A 15207-nucleotide genomic window follows, 5' to 3' on the forward strand; every position below is an offset into this window, starting at 1 on the left:
ACCCCCAGAATACCCTAGGGTCTCTTACCACTGGAATCCTTTCTGGAAGGTTCTATGGACTTAGAGGAAACCCTAACTCCCCAGTCCTGCCCAGAGTTGTAGAAAGGTTCATCTAAGTTAATGTAAAAATGCTTTTGTACGCATTAGCAACAAAATACAATTGTTAATTACTGTTATTAGTATAGGAGAAAGGAGCTCTTTCTGAAATGTTGAATTTAAACAGCAGTTTGATAATTACAACGCTAGTTTAATCTGACCTGTCTGGTATCGCTTTAGGCCTATTAGTATCTAAGATATTAAAATAAATGGATTTTTCTAAAGAAAAATGTAAGGGTCCTTGAGGGATCCTTGAAGTAATCTTAAAAAGAAAATTAAGAGAATTCTTATAAGCCTAAAGGATTCAATGTTCACGCTGGTGAGAAGGTAGCTGTCAGTTAGCCCCCAGCTAGGGCCTGGAACCCAGGGAAGGGAAACCGGCCGCCAGGAATGAATTAGTGAGTCTCATGACACTCTGTGTGCACACGCCAGGCAGCTTCGGGTTTTGAGGACCTTTCATCCTAGGTTCTTGAGGGGAAAAAGAGAGAGAGAGAGACATCTCTAAAAAGTAAATAGACACAAGGAAATAAGCAGGTGAGGGAAGAAGAGAAAAGAAAAATACGGAAATGCAGCACGTTTGAAGTCTCCGTCTTGATTCCATCAGTTAGGTCCCCGGGGACGCACCAGGCGAGCGGGGCGGGGCGGCGTCTGGCCCCGGCGGTCCCGCGTGGAGGTGGCGGGGAGGCGGGGTGCGCACCCCGCTGACAGCTCCGACATCTCAGCTCCACTTTGAAGTTGACCTGAACGATCCTTTCATCAAGTCCTCAATATCGCCGTGGCTATAATTTAAACTTGAAACAGGAACAAAGTGTTTTTACTATTGAGCAAATCCTCTGTTAGAAGAGCGCTTTCTCCCAGATGGTCTCTCTCTGCTGCTCTTCTCGGTGGTGCTTTTAGCCTCCCTGTTTCACACGCACAGTTTGGAAAACCATCTCTGCGGAAAGCGGGTCCACAAAACATACCCCGGGACTGACCGTGGGGTGTCGACCCTGATAGTACCGTTGCTGAAGTTTTCCGTCCTGCCTGCCTGCTGGCCTTCCTTCCTTCCTTTCCTTCTTCCTTCCCTTCCGTTTCATTCTTGCTCCTTTTCTTTTTTTCTTAGAAAATGATTTTTCATTCTTTTGTTTTCTTATAGTACTAATACAATAGTATTGCAAATGTAATGCTCATAAAACATGAAGAAATATACAAATAAGCAAACAAAGATCAAAACAGAACCATACAGTCACTTCATCCAAAAATAATCTATGTTAACATTCAGGTGGAAATTCTTCCAGACTATGCATCTACCTGCCTCTCTCTGACGCTGCATTTTGTGTACACGTGTTTGTATGTGTGTATTTACATATTACATTTTTCTATGCTAGAAATAAAGTTTCTTGAGGGTGATAACTCTCATTTCCCTCAATTTGACCCAAGCCTGAATAGAATGTTCTACTTGTCTTCCTCAGTAGAGGTGCGTTAGTTTTGTCTATAAGGAGCTAACTCTGGACCATGTATACAACGTGATTTTCAGATCACAGTTATCCGAGAAGGTCAGTGCTAAAGTTTCTGTTCATGACGATGATTTGGGTATGAGATTTAAAGAGTCTGAGTAGATGCTGAAGTCAGTGCTTTCTGAGCAGGCTTGTCTGACCTCAACCCACATGGTGTGATTGAAAAGTGTGAAGTAAGGTAGCCCCCCACATGTCCATCATAGATAGCCTCCTCCTCAGCTCTCTCTGGTCCCTACACTTTAGTCTTCATGCTACAGGAATTCTGGGGAGATTCTCAAATGGGAATGTGCCTGCTTATCGATATCACACCAAACCCTATCAGGCATTTAATAACACCCTAAGTTGTAATAGATCATCAGTTTCTGGAAACAGAGGAAGGCCTTGACAAAGGTATTGGTTGGGTTGCAGGACGTGAGGGAGAATAGAGATTGCGGGAAGGGAAAGTTAGGAAAGACTCTGAGCCTAGGGACTTCCTCTGACATGATGGGTGTTCCAATGGCAAGGACCAGAAACCCACACAACATAGTGTGAATACACATACACATAGGAGGGAGGGAAGGAGGAAGGATTATTGTAAAGATCCAATATTCTTAGAAGTTATGAGGACATGAAATGAAGTATAGCAGGTCGGACAGTTGGAAATTCAGGAACAGAGGCCTCTCTCCTCCTTCTCTGCCTCTCCTGACTCTACTCCTCAAGCAACGTCTTCTAATTACTCACTTGGCATTTGGCTCCAAATAGTCTCAAGCCCTAACATCACAACAATCCTGGTCCAGGACCCACTGCAGCTGACAACTCTGTCTGTGTCTCTTAATTCAGATTCCTTAGAGTAGTGGCTCTCAAATCTGACTGATCATTGAAATCACTTGGGGCTTTATAAAACACAGCTTCCTAGGGTCCCACCCCAGATGATTCAATCAGAATCTCTGGAAAGACAGTAATAGATCAGCACATGTCTATTTGGCCAGATTCTGTCATGGCTGCTGTTTGTTTGCCCTGGGGTCTGGGGTCCATTCAAGGACACTGAGCTGAGGCTGGGGTAGGTGGGCTTCAAGGGGCACGTGGGGTCACTTCAGGGCTACGATCGGGGCCAACACCTTAAAACATATATGTTACAGTGTTCCTTTCAACCCATCCTTTACTTGCCACTAGGGAGGTGTGTTTTTTTTTGTTTTTTCGTTTTTTTGTTTTTTTAAAAGTAATTTTATTGGGATTACAATGATTTATAACATTGTGTAATTTTGGGTGTACATTATTGTTTATCAGTTCTTGAATAAACTTCATCATGCTCACCCCTAGCAGTCTAATTTCATCTGTCACCATACATATGTGCCCCTTTGTCCCTTTCACCCACTCCCCAACCCCCTTTCCTCTGGTAACCACTAATCTGTTCTCTTTATCCATGTATTTGTTATCTTCCACATATGAGAGAAATCATGCAGTATTTGTCTTTCTGTCTCTGGCTTATTTCACTTAACATCACAGCCTCCAGGTCCATCCATCTTGTTGCAAATGGGACAATTTTGTCCTTTGCAGCCACTATGGAGAACAGTGTGGAGATTTCTTAAAAAATTAAAATTAGAAATACCTTATGATCCAGCTATCCCACTACTGGGTACTTATCCAAAGAACTTGAAATCAATGATCCAAAGAGACTTATGCACCCCTGTGTTCACTGCAGCACGATTCACAATAGCCAGGATGCGGAAACAACCCAAGTGCCCTTCTACAGAAGAATGGATAAAGAAGATGTGGTATATATATACAATGGAATACTACTCAGCCATAAAAATTAGGGAGTTTTAAAAATACATATAAATCAGGTCATGCTCACTCCAGCTTAAAATCTTTCAGTGGATCTCCTATCTTTTTAAACAAGGATCAAAATCTGGAGAGAGAGAGGTGAGGGCTGGAACAAATTTTAAAAAGAATGGAAAATAATAATAGTGAAACTGAGTATCTGGGGACGTGGTTCTGGTTTGGATTCTGCGTAATCTTGTTGGTCCTGTAACGTCTCTGGCCGCAGTTACCTCACTCTCAAAGCATGTAGTTGGATAAGATGATCTCCAACTCATTCTCAGCTTTAACATTCAGTGATTTCTTGGGTCTGCACCACTAGTTTGGGGACAAGAAGTCATTCCAAGGTAGGGGGTAGGATTTAGTTGGAGCAACTTGGGTCATGAATACGTTCACCTCATATCAACTGATGAGAAGTAAAAGTGAGGACTCAGTGATACTAAAGGCCTCGGGTGCAAGATCTTGACCAAATTTATTTTTTAATTTAATTTTTATTGAGTTAATGGTAGGTTACAATCTTGTGAAATTTCAGTCATACATTACTGTTTGTCAGTCGTGTTGTAGGTACAACCCTTCACCCTTTGTGCCCACCCCCCACACCCCCTTTCCCATGGTAGCCACTAATCTGTTCTCTTTGTCCACATTTTTGAATTCCTCATATGAGTGGAGTCATACAGAGACTGTCCTTCTCTATCCGGCTTATTTCACTTAACATAATTCCCTCAAGTTCCATCCATGTTGTTGCAAATGGGACGATTTTGTTCTTTTTTATGGCTGAGTAGTATTCCATTGTATGTATATATACCACATCTTCTTTATCCAATCATGTGTTGGTGGGCACTTAGGTTGCTTCCACGTCTTGGCTATTGCAAATAATGCTGCAATGAACATAGGGGTGCATGCGACTTTTGGAATTGCTGACTTCAAGCTCTTTGGATAGATACCCAGTAGTGGGACAGCTGGATCGTATGGTAGTTCTATTTTTAATTTTTTGGATCTTGACCAAATTTTGGTGTCACAGACAACAAACAAAACAAACAGGTTCCTTCTGGCTGATAATGACACAATCAACGGTTCTAGTGAAAATCGAGATTGTAGGACTGCCCTTTCAAAAGAATGATTTTAAAGCCTGCTTATGAGTGTGTCCAGGTTTTAGCTTCGTGAGTGGATGGCAAGTGCTGAAATAATTCAGTCCCAAAAATACTGCAAGAATTGGGACAAGCAGAAATGATGTGAAACTAACTACCAAGAGAAAATTAAAAGTTTCTGTGGATGACTGGTCACACAGCAGCTCATAATAGTCACTGCAGGGTAGATGAAATAGTGTGTCAACAATTCATTGGTTGGATGATTATGACTCTTGTAAGTTGGTGACAAGGCTTGAATTGCAATTTTTAAAGCAAGTTCAGAAATACTTTATTTATTTCCACTGGGCAATGTGCATGTCCCTGAGGCCAAAGATGGCATCCATCACTTTAACGTACTTGGGCCTTTAACAAATTCAGAGTAATCCATAGCAGTAGATGGAGAACGGTGGTTGGGTGGAAGGCGTCTCAAAGCTTTCATCTGATACCGTACTCGTGTCTCCCCTCTGCTTTCCAGTTCGTCCCCCGTGTGCTAGAGTGCCCTTCTCTTCTACAGGCCAGCCTTGCTCTCTCATCATTCAACCTGCTAAGAAGTTTTACCTTCACCAAGGATGCTGTCCTTAACTGGATAAACAGAGGCTGATCACTTCCAATTCCTAATGCTTCGTTAATCACTCCATCTTCTGTGCTGCCATATCCTCTTATAAATACGACTGTTATGAGACCTAGAGTATTAGTTAGGTCTGTCTGCCTCTCTAGATTGTATGCTTCTTTATAGTAGACATCATGACTCACTTATGTTTGCATCTCCTACGTCTACGACAGTGACCAGCACATAACTGTTACTCAATAAATACTTAGAGAACAAGAATTGTAGCAATGAGGGGAGAGTGGTGGGAAGGGATAGTTATCATCCCATGAGGACTTTTATTCCAATTTATTTTACAACACTTGAAATACTACACATTGACAACGAAAATGGAGCAGAACACAACACAGTCTAAATATTAGTGATTGAAACAGGAAAATGCCGTGTAGGAAAGATTTATTTTGAATGATGGCACTTAAGGAACAGAAAACAAATTGGTTTAAATAGAGGAGGGTGAGGAAGTAATGACCTTCTGAAAAGAGATCCTGAGTGGTTCTAGGGGTCGCTCTGACCTCTATCCAGGTCAGGTTACATTTCAAAACACAAGCCCTTCTTTTTCCTAGACATGCCCATTCTTACGTGTTCCCATCATATACAGGATAATTTACAGGGCTGACAAGACAGGCAGGAGGAGGAGTAGAAGTGAGAATGAGAATAAGAGATTGCCTTGAGGTATCTGAGCAAGTCGGAAGAAGGAGGGGAAAGGGGAGTCGTTATGGGTTGAATTGTCCACCCAAAACTCATATGTTGAAGACCCAATCTCCAGAACTTCAGAATGTGCCCGTATTTGGAAATAGGGTCACCGCAGATGTCATTCGTTAAGATGAGGTCATTAGAGGGGCTGGCCCCGTGGCCGAGTGGTTGGGTTCGCGCGCTCCGCTGCAGGTGGCCCAGTGTTTCGTCGGTTCGAATCCTGGGCGCGGACATGGCACTGCTCGTCGGACCACACTGAGGCAGCGTCCCACATGCCACAACTAGAGGAACCCACAACGAAGAATACACAACTATGTACCGGGGGGCTTTGGGGAGAAAAAGGAAAAAATAAAATCTTTAAAAAAAAAAAAAAAAAAAGATGATGTCATTAGAGTGGGCCTTGATCCAATATGACTGGTGTCCTCATTAAAGGGGAAATTTGCACACAGAGACACACATACAAGAAAGACACCATGTGAACATGAAGACGGCCATCTACAAGCCAAGGAGAGAGGCCTGGAACACGTCCTTCCCTCACAGCCCTCAGAAGGAACCAGCAGGACGACATCTTGATTCCAGACCTTGAGCCTCCAGAACTGGGAGACAATAAATTTCTGTTGTTTAAGCAACCCAGTTTGTGGTACTTTGTTACAGCAGCCCTAGAAAATGAATCTAGGAATGAAAGAAAATATGTGTATACATGTAAAAGAATGATTTCCTAAGATGGAATGAACTGAATTGTGAACTGTGAAATTTAGAGGTATGGGGAGGCACTGCCGGTGAAAGACAGTTCTGAGGAAGAAAGGAGGACATTGAATCAGTTCCTGAAGCCAGCCAGCAGATGGCGGTATTGATTGGAATACCTCTCTGGGGTGGGAGGAGGAACCGAGTGGGTCTTCCCAATTTGCCAGATATTTGCAAGCGGAGTGGCCAGGAGTGGCAATGTGATTCTTGGAAGGCTGCAAACAGGGACTTGTGGGAAATATTTCTGGTGGTTATAATCCAGATGGGTGTGCAGTGGTACTGGGCGCGGAATTTAGACTTTTGCTATATCTGACTAAAACGCCAACTCCTGGAGGGTTTATGACTCTGGCTGCGCCATTCTCTTTGTATAGCATCTTACACAAAGTTAAAAAATGGTTGTACTTTGTGATAATAATTTTATCCTTTTAAGCTCACTAAAAAGAGACACTTTTTTTTTCTTAAAAATTACATTTTTAAGACAATAGTAGGTTGAAAGCCTATATTTACATCTACTTAAACCTTTGAGGCATGCTCCCATTTATTCTTAAAATATCATTAACATTTTAATATAAAAATCCAACAAGGACCAAGAAATAACAACAAGTGTCTACAAAGCACTTTCACACAAGAGCCTATGATGTTATCAATGAAGGCTTTACTGTCCCTGTTTTACAGATGAGGAAAACTGAGACTCAGAGTTTAAGTACGAGTGGGGAGTAGCAAGAACAAAATTAAAACTCAGTTCTCTTGACCTCCAATTCATTATTCTCCATCATTAGTTAAATGTTTAAGAATTTAAGGAACTGTTGGAAAAGCAAAAGAAAACCACGATGAGATATCACCTCGCACCTGTTAGAATGGCTATTATCAAAACGACAAGAAATAACAAGCGTTGGTGAGGATGTGGAGAAAAGGAAACCCTTGTGCACTGTTGGTGGCAATGTAAATTGGTGCAACCACTATGGAAAACAGTATGGAGGACCCTCAAGAGATTAAAAATAGAACTACCATTTGATCCAGCAATTCCTCTTCTCGGTATTTATCTGAAGTGAATGAAATCACTAACTCAAAATAGATATATGCACCCCATGTTCACTGCAGCGTTGTTTACAATAGCCAAGACATAGAAACAACCTAAGAGTCCATCAATGGATAAAGGAATGAAGAAGTGGTAAGTTGTAAGATATATATGTATACAACAGAATATCACTCGGCCATAAAATGAAGGAAATCCTGCCATTTGCAACAGCATGAATGGACCTCAAGGGCATTATGCTAAATGAAATAAGTCAGACAGAGAAAGACAAATAGTGTACGAGCTCACTTATAGGTGGAATCTGAAGGAAAAAGAAACTGAACTCATAGACACAGAAAACAGATTGGTAGTTGCCAGAGGCAGGGGGTGGAGGGTGGGCGAAATGAGTAAAGGTGGTCAAAAGGGACAAACTTCCAATTATAAAATAAATAAGTCCTGAGGATGTGCCATACAGCATGGTGACTATAGTTAATGACACTGTATTGTATATTTGAAAGTTGCTAAGAGACTACATCTTAAAAGTTCTCAACATAAGAAAAAAAATTGTAATTAAAAAAAAAGAATTTGGGGGCTGGCCTCGTGGCCCAGTGGTTAAAGTTCTGTGCTCTCCGATTCAGTGGCCTGGGTTAGCAGATTCAGATCCTGGGCACAGAAGTCCTCTGCTTGTTAGCCACGCTGTGGAGGCATCCTACATACAAAGTGGAGGAAGACTGGCACAGATGTTAGCTCAGGGCGAATCTTCCTCACCAAAAAAAAAAAGAAAAAAATTAAGGAACTGTTAATAGAAAATGATACCACATGGTTTAATGTCTTTGGTTTTTTTAACCGTCTGACCATACACTACTTGTCAACATATTTACCATAAAAACCCTATGAAATTTTAGCGGAAATCCAGTTGCTGATTATATAATTAGTTTTGAGTAGAAAAAAAATGTAGACTCTTGAAATTGCACAGAATGGGTTTGAATATCTCCGGTTAGGGCAAGTTATTTAACATCATCAAACTTCAATTTCCTTAACTGCCAAAAATAAATAGTAATACTTGCCTCATAAGCTTCAACAAAATACTTAAGACACATTAAGTATTTAAAGTGGTTCCTGGTACCAAACAGGCCTTTATAAATGGTAGCTCCCTTACTCCCCATAAATAAGACAGGATCTGGAGGGTTAGCTAGCAAAGAACGTGTTTTTTTGTCCAGGAAATGCCTAGGATCAAGGTCAAAGTCATACTGCGCAGCGAGGACTGCCTTTACGCCCACACAGGGGCGCCGGGCACATCAACGAGCACACTCATTGCCCACTTACTTCTCAGAACTCACTGGAGCGGGAACATTCCTCTGCTTCAAGGGGCACATTCCCTCTGGCTGGTCGTGTGGCAGGCACTTCTCGGGGCTCTGTGCCCGTTGCTGAGTTAGTTGGAGTTTTGCATGTGGGAAGCAAGAACAATTTGCTAAAAATCCCTGCTGTGCATGAGAGAAGCTTATTTTACCATAAAAGGAGCAAATTACACTACTTCTTTAATGTCATCCAGATGATTTTCTCCTTTTCATTTTGAAGCTTTGCTTACAATTCCGCGGTACTTCCTAGCAGCACAGGCTTCCCTTGGCACCATGCGTAGCTTCACCTGTCGTAAACAATGTTCACAGGGCATGAGCCTTCTGGCTGTGCCTTTTTAATTTCAGAATTCCATTTGATATGAACTCCTTCCATAGGGGTGAATGCTACGTAGTTTACAAAGTGTTTAAAGCATATTAGTTCACAGAATTTTAGCGCTGAATGTATTGACTAGGGGTCAGCCAGACATTTTCTGAAAAGGCCCAGGTAGTAAATATTTTAGGCTTTGCAGGCCGTATAGTCTCCACCTGCAGCAACTGGTGAGCTCTGCCCTTGCAGCATGCAAGCTGCCATAGACAACATGCAAACAAGTGGGCATGGCTGTGTTCCAATAAAACTGTATTGGTAGACACTGAAATTTGAAATTCGTCTAATTTTCACACAACAAAATAATCTTTTAAAATATTTTTCCCTTAGCTCACAGGTTGTACAAAAATAAGCATAATTTGTCTATCCCTGAACTAGAAAATTATAGTCATAGCATCAACGTTGGATCCGCCAGAGGCCTTATAGAGCTTCTCAAGGCCCTTGATTTTATAGCTGAGATTCTGGAGCACAGAGAAGTTAAATACTTTCCTCAAAGTCACACAGCTAGCGAGTATGGAGACAAACCATAATCCCCATCTTCTGATTCCGGAATCGGATTTTTCTAAACCGTGTCATTCTTCAATAGTCGCCGTGACTTACCCACATCCACGCAGGCAGTTATGATGAATGTCTAATTAATCTGTGGACACAAATGTCTGTCTCCCAGTTAGCTCTTCTGACCTCAGTTTGGAGAGACCTGACTTTGCACAATGACTTCCTCAGCTGTGTTACTAGCATTCTATTATTAGCGTCAAAGAAAGCACGTGAGACCTTTCTCTCATGACTTAGACTGCTACCTAAGTAGAATATTAGAATTTTTGAGCCAAAACGGTCCTTGGAGATTTTCTTGACTCAAACTATCAAATTACATGCGGGAAACCGAGGCCCAGAGAGCCTAAACAAACCACCCAAGAGCGCTCATTGGCAGGAGCTAGAAGCCAGGTCCTTGGACCCCCGGTGCAGAGCTGTTTCAATCGACCATATTGCCCTTACACAATAGTTTATGAAAAGGGATGTGTGAAAACTGATAAATGGAAACCTCATTTAAAACGGAGTTGAGAGACCAGAAAAGAGAATTCTCTCACGTGCCACTGAGCACACTACTGATCCCAACAGGAAAAGACAGACCTTGCATCTGGGGCGGGAAGTGGAACTACTTACTAGCCCAGCAGAAGGAAAGAAGAAATTCCTCCTTGCCCAGCGAAGGCTCAGCCAATGAAGGCCGGGCATAACTCAGCCAATGAAAAGCCACTACATGTCAAACTCTCAGTCTCCTCCAATAGACTCTTCCGTTACAACAGCCCGTCCCAACTTCATAAGAGAACGTTTCTCTGGACTTGGGTATTGTTCCCCATACACTGCATGTCTAGAACTGCCCTTCTTTGCTGTTACAGAACAAACCTATTCTGCTGGTAAAATAACTGGTGGTTTGTTTATTTTAGGTCCACAATGTTATTACTCATAATTAAAGCATGCCTTTTGTGTCAAAGTCCAGAGAACAAATATAATAATTACCGTTAATTGCCAACTCTTTCTTATATATCAGGAAGTATACTAGACATACATAGATTACATAATTTAATCCTTTCCTTATTTATCTCCATTTTACAGGTCAGGAAGCTGAGACTTAGGAGCCTACAGTAATTTATTTCATGTTACATAGCCAGTAAGTGATAGAGCCACGCTTCACATTCACTTTTCTCTTCAAAATCTGAGCTCTTCACTTTCCATGTCGCCTCTGTTGCCTGCTTTTGTTCTAAGCCACAGAAACACAATAGAGACCAGCATAAATTATAAGAAGGATTTACTGAGGCAGGGAGTTGAAAAGGGGAAGTGTCACTTCAAGCACCGTTCACTTGTGTACCTGTGGTCCCTGGCTTGGCCTTCTCTGGCTTGGTGGCTGAGATCTCAGGCTGGCTTCACATGGGCCACTTTGCTCCTCATTCACATCCAGTAAGGGCAAAGGTGAAACCAAATCAACTATGGAACAAACATCCCGATCCCGAGGGTTTGATTGGACCAATTCCTGGACTGGTCCATAGGCTGAGGATGGAATTAACCCTCAGAGCCCATCCCTAGAGCTAGGAGTGGGGTTAATCCACCCAAAATGAGCTGCTGTCACATATGGATGGAAGGGGTTCTTCCTCCGGAAAGGACAATCTGTCGGTTGTTAGAGGAAGAAGGGAAGAATGAGCATTTTATAAGCAACCAATGAATTGAATTTACCACCTCTATGTCCACTCCCTGTTATTTAATTGATAGAATCAAAGATACAAAACTGGCAGCATAAACCTTGGTGTCCTTGACTGCTTGCTATGATGTGGTTGGGGAAGAATCACTCAAGGTATGTTATGCTCACCCTCTTAAACAAGCATCTTTGGATACTTGCCTGCAGCTTTGGTGTTAGTAAAGGAAAAGGGATCAGCCTATCAAGGCAAGACCTTCCCTAAAAGTATTTGAACTTTTCCTGGTGGCTAAATCTGCACTTTCCAGGAAGAGAGGAAAGGGACTAACAGTGACCCAATCCTAGTCTTTATAACTAGGAATTCTTTATAATTTAGTCTCCCCCTTGTCTGCACAGCTGCAGTGTCAGTATCTCAGACATCCTCCACCATCCCTTTTTCGAATAGCACTCATCACGACAGGCTGTGGTGACTTTACACGTCTTGTGTCTCCATTGGCTCTCCATCTCCTTAGAGAAGGACCATTTTTCACCCATCTTTGGTCCTCAGCCTGGAGTAGCATTTGACCCACAGGAAGGGAATGACGGCAACCCGATGAGCAGTGCTGGCTCCAAAGAGAGGGCTGAGCCCATGGGATCCTGGGGGGTCGTTTAGCCCCTCTGAACCTCCCCTTCAACAAGATGAGAGAATTAACAATATCTGCCTCAGACGATTACCTGAAAAGCATGTTATAAAAAGTAAAGTGATGAAAATGCTGTGTCTTTCAATTTTTCATTAATTCTAAGATGAACATTTTCTCATATCTGAAACAGAAATACTCAATGTTTACGTTCCCCCAAAATTCGTATGTTGAAACCTAACGCCCAAGGTGATGGTGTGGGACCTGGAGCCTTTGAGAGGTGCTTGGGCCATGCGGACGAAGCCCTCGTGAACGACATCAGTGCTCTTATAAAACAGATACTCAGCTAGCTCCCTAGCCCCTTCTGCCACCGGAGCTTACAGCTGGAAGGCACTGTCTATGAACCACAAAGCGGGCCCTCACCACACACTGAATCTGCTGGTGCCTTGATCTTGGGCTTCCCAGCTTCCAGAACTGTGAGAAATAAATTTCTGTTTACAAACCACCCAGCCATGGTATTTTATTATAGCGACCCAGACGGACGATCCGTGCATATGTATGCACCATACTTTAATTGACAGTGGGTTTTTTTCCTTATGTTTTATGTACTATATTTTAGTATTACAATAAAATAACAGTGAATCTTACAGCCAAAGGTGACCGATATTTGACAAAATATAATGTTATTGATATCCATGCAGTGTTCTGCCTCTGACAGATGTCCAACAAGCTGCCAGAGAATCAACTGTTCTGTTTGTCACTCTCACGGGATTCCCTCTACATCCCTCCTGGCATCCTGGCATCCGCATCCATTTACATTTTAATGTTATTCAAACTTTCTTGGAAATTACTTGTATTTCATTTCCACATATACTTGTATTTGGTACAGCACTTAATCTCACTTGCTTTTTCTTTCCATTACCACGTCACCACAACCACCACCAAGACTTAAGTAATGGGAAGAACTTTGCAGTGTTTTGGAAAGAATAATTTTAGTTCTAGTTCCATTTCATCACTAATTAGCTACATGTCTAATCTCTGTCATCAGCAAAATGGGAGTGCCAGGATTCACTTCACAGCTATGCAAGGTCAAATGGGATCATATATTCGGATGCCCTTTAACATGACTGCATTCTGGAATCTGGTGAGCAGAGAGGCCTCCGTTCCCCTCTGTAATTTTACCAATCTTGGACAGCTTCCAAAGACAACACTTCAGAGGAAAGGGAGTCTTTTAAGGTGCGTTCGATTACTTCCTATATTCGCCCACACAATCGCTGCGATGATTTCTTTTCTCCAAACATCTACAAGACACGGAAAACAAAGTGACTGTTACATTTCACTGCACCCCATTTCCAGTAAGGATGTGAACTCCGTTGCTCTAAATGTCAGTGTCCCCTGACTCTGCCCATCCCAGCAGGAACTCCTTCCTTTGCAAGGGCCTGCTAGGGGAGCCTTATCTTGATGTTTTCAAGACAGTGCAAGCTTTAACTTGAGGTTGAGAGTTTCTTTCAATGTTACTTACCAGAGACAAGCTCCCTTTGATGTTTGGCGTTAAAGTAGTAATCATTTATTTGTGGTTTTCTTCTTCTGCTTTTTAACTTTGTGCTTTCCCCTACTTTGCACACCATTAAAACTGAGCTTGTCTTTTACTTGGTTTTAGGTTGAAATTATGGAGTGGGACAGGGATGGGCATTAGGACACTAGTAGATGTTTAGCACTCACTTGGTGCTCAATTTACACACATCACCTGGTTTCTATAGACGCCCCACAGCAATCTGAGAAGGTTCAGCATTTTACGTTTGAGATGATGACACTGAGGCAATTTATCAGACTTTATACAATCAGAATGAACCCAAACCTCCTGAGCACAGATCCGAAACTTTTTGGTTTTGATTTTTGGTTTTGGTTTTGTCTCGGTATAAGGAGAAGAGGAGTGGGGAAGAAACGGTGTTTGAGCACACATTGGCATTATATTTTTAATCCTCTTAATCCGGAGGTCATCTTCTTCCACTTTTCTCTGTCACTTCATTTCATGTTTTATTCCTGAAAATGAACTTGTCAGTGAATCATTTTCCTTTACATTTCTGGAACAATCCCAGATTCTTATGGCATTACAGAATAAGCCTCTAGCAAAGGGCAATCCATAAAGCAGACAGCCTTGGGGAGGAAGCAGGGGATAAATTACATGAATGAGTTAGTATAAAGCTGCTAATAAAACCTACAACGCAGGTAAAAGGCAGAGGGTATAATTTGCTGACAAAGTTATTTAGTAGCAACCACCAAGAACTAAAAATATAAAAAATAAAAAGGTCTATGTTATTTATTTAAATTGCAAAAGTAAGAGAGGCCTACCTAAAGAGGAAAACAAAAATAAATTTCCAATCCTGAGATTTATTTGATAAATAATCACAAAGAAAGAATTCCTTTTTAACTTTAGAGTGTGTTTTCCTTGGACAATGAAAAAAAGATTACATTCTACATGGGCCAAATTTATCTGTGATAAAGTTTGGGTATTGTATTGTTTTACTACTTTTATAGTAACTTTTTTTTTTTTCTTACTTTTGGTTATTTTTCTCTCTAAAGCGTAAAGGAAATTCCTCTATGAGAAGTCTTTGTATGATAAAGGAAAAAAAATTAGTTTCTGAAATTAAATAATTAGACAGCTTAGATTCACAGAAAGAGAAAACTTTAGATTCCTGGTTTCTCATAAAAACCATAATAGTGTAAATGATTTAAGAACATAGAATAAAATGAAATTTCCAGGATAATTTTTGGTTAACGAAAAGAGTGAGGTGCCGAAAATATACTTGGAGAGAAAGAGGGAAGAAAACGTATCTGAAAAGTCAGACAAGTACTTGATTAAAGCGGCAGTTATTTCTAAAATATCATTAAGCAGGGTTTCTTTGGGGAACCTGCCTTAACAGAAAGCAGAGCACCGTTTATATCTCATTTAACCTCGCCTTCACGTTCATTAATTGCCTCTTCGGTGAAGCAGAGTTTCATTTTCCTGGGGCAGGAAAATCCCATTATAAAATGCAGCAGAAAGAAAGGATGCTGCTTTGGGCTTATCTCCTTGCTTCTGAAGGGCCTCTGTGTCCCGGGACGGGC

Source organism: Equus przewalskii, chromosome 8 (genome assembly GCF_037783145.1).
Source record: "Equus przewalskii isolate Varuska chromosome 8, EquPr2, whole genome shotgun sequence".
Classification (NCBI taxonomy): domain Eukaryota; kingdom Metazoa; phylum Chordata; class Mammalia; order Perissodactyla; family Equidae; genus Equus; species Equus przewalskii.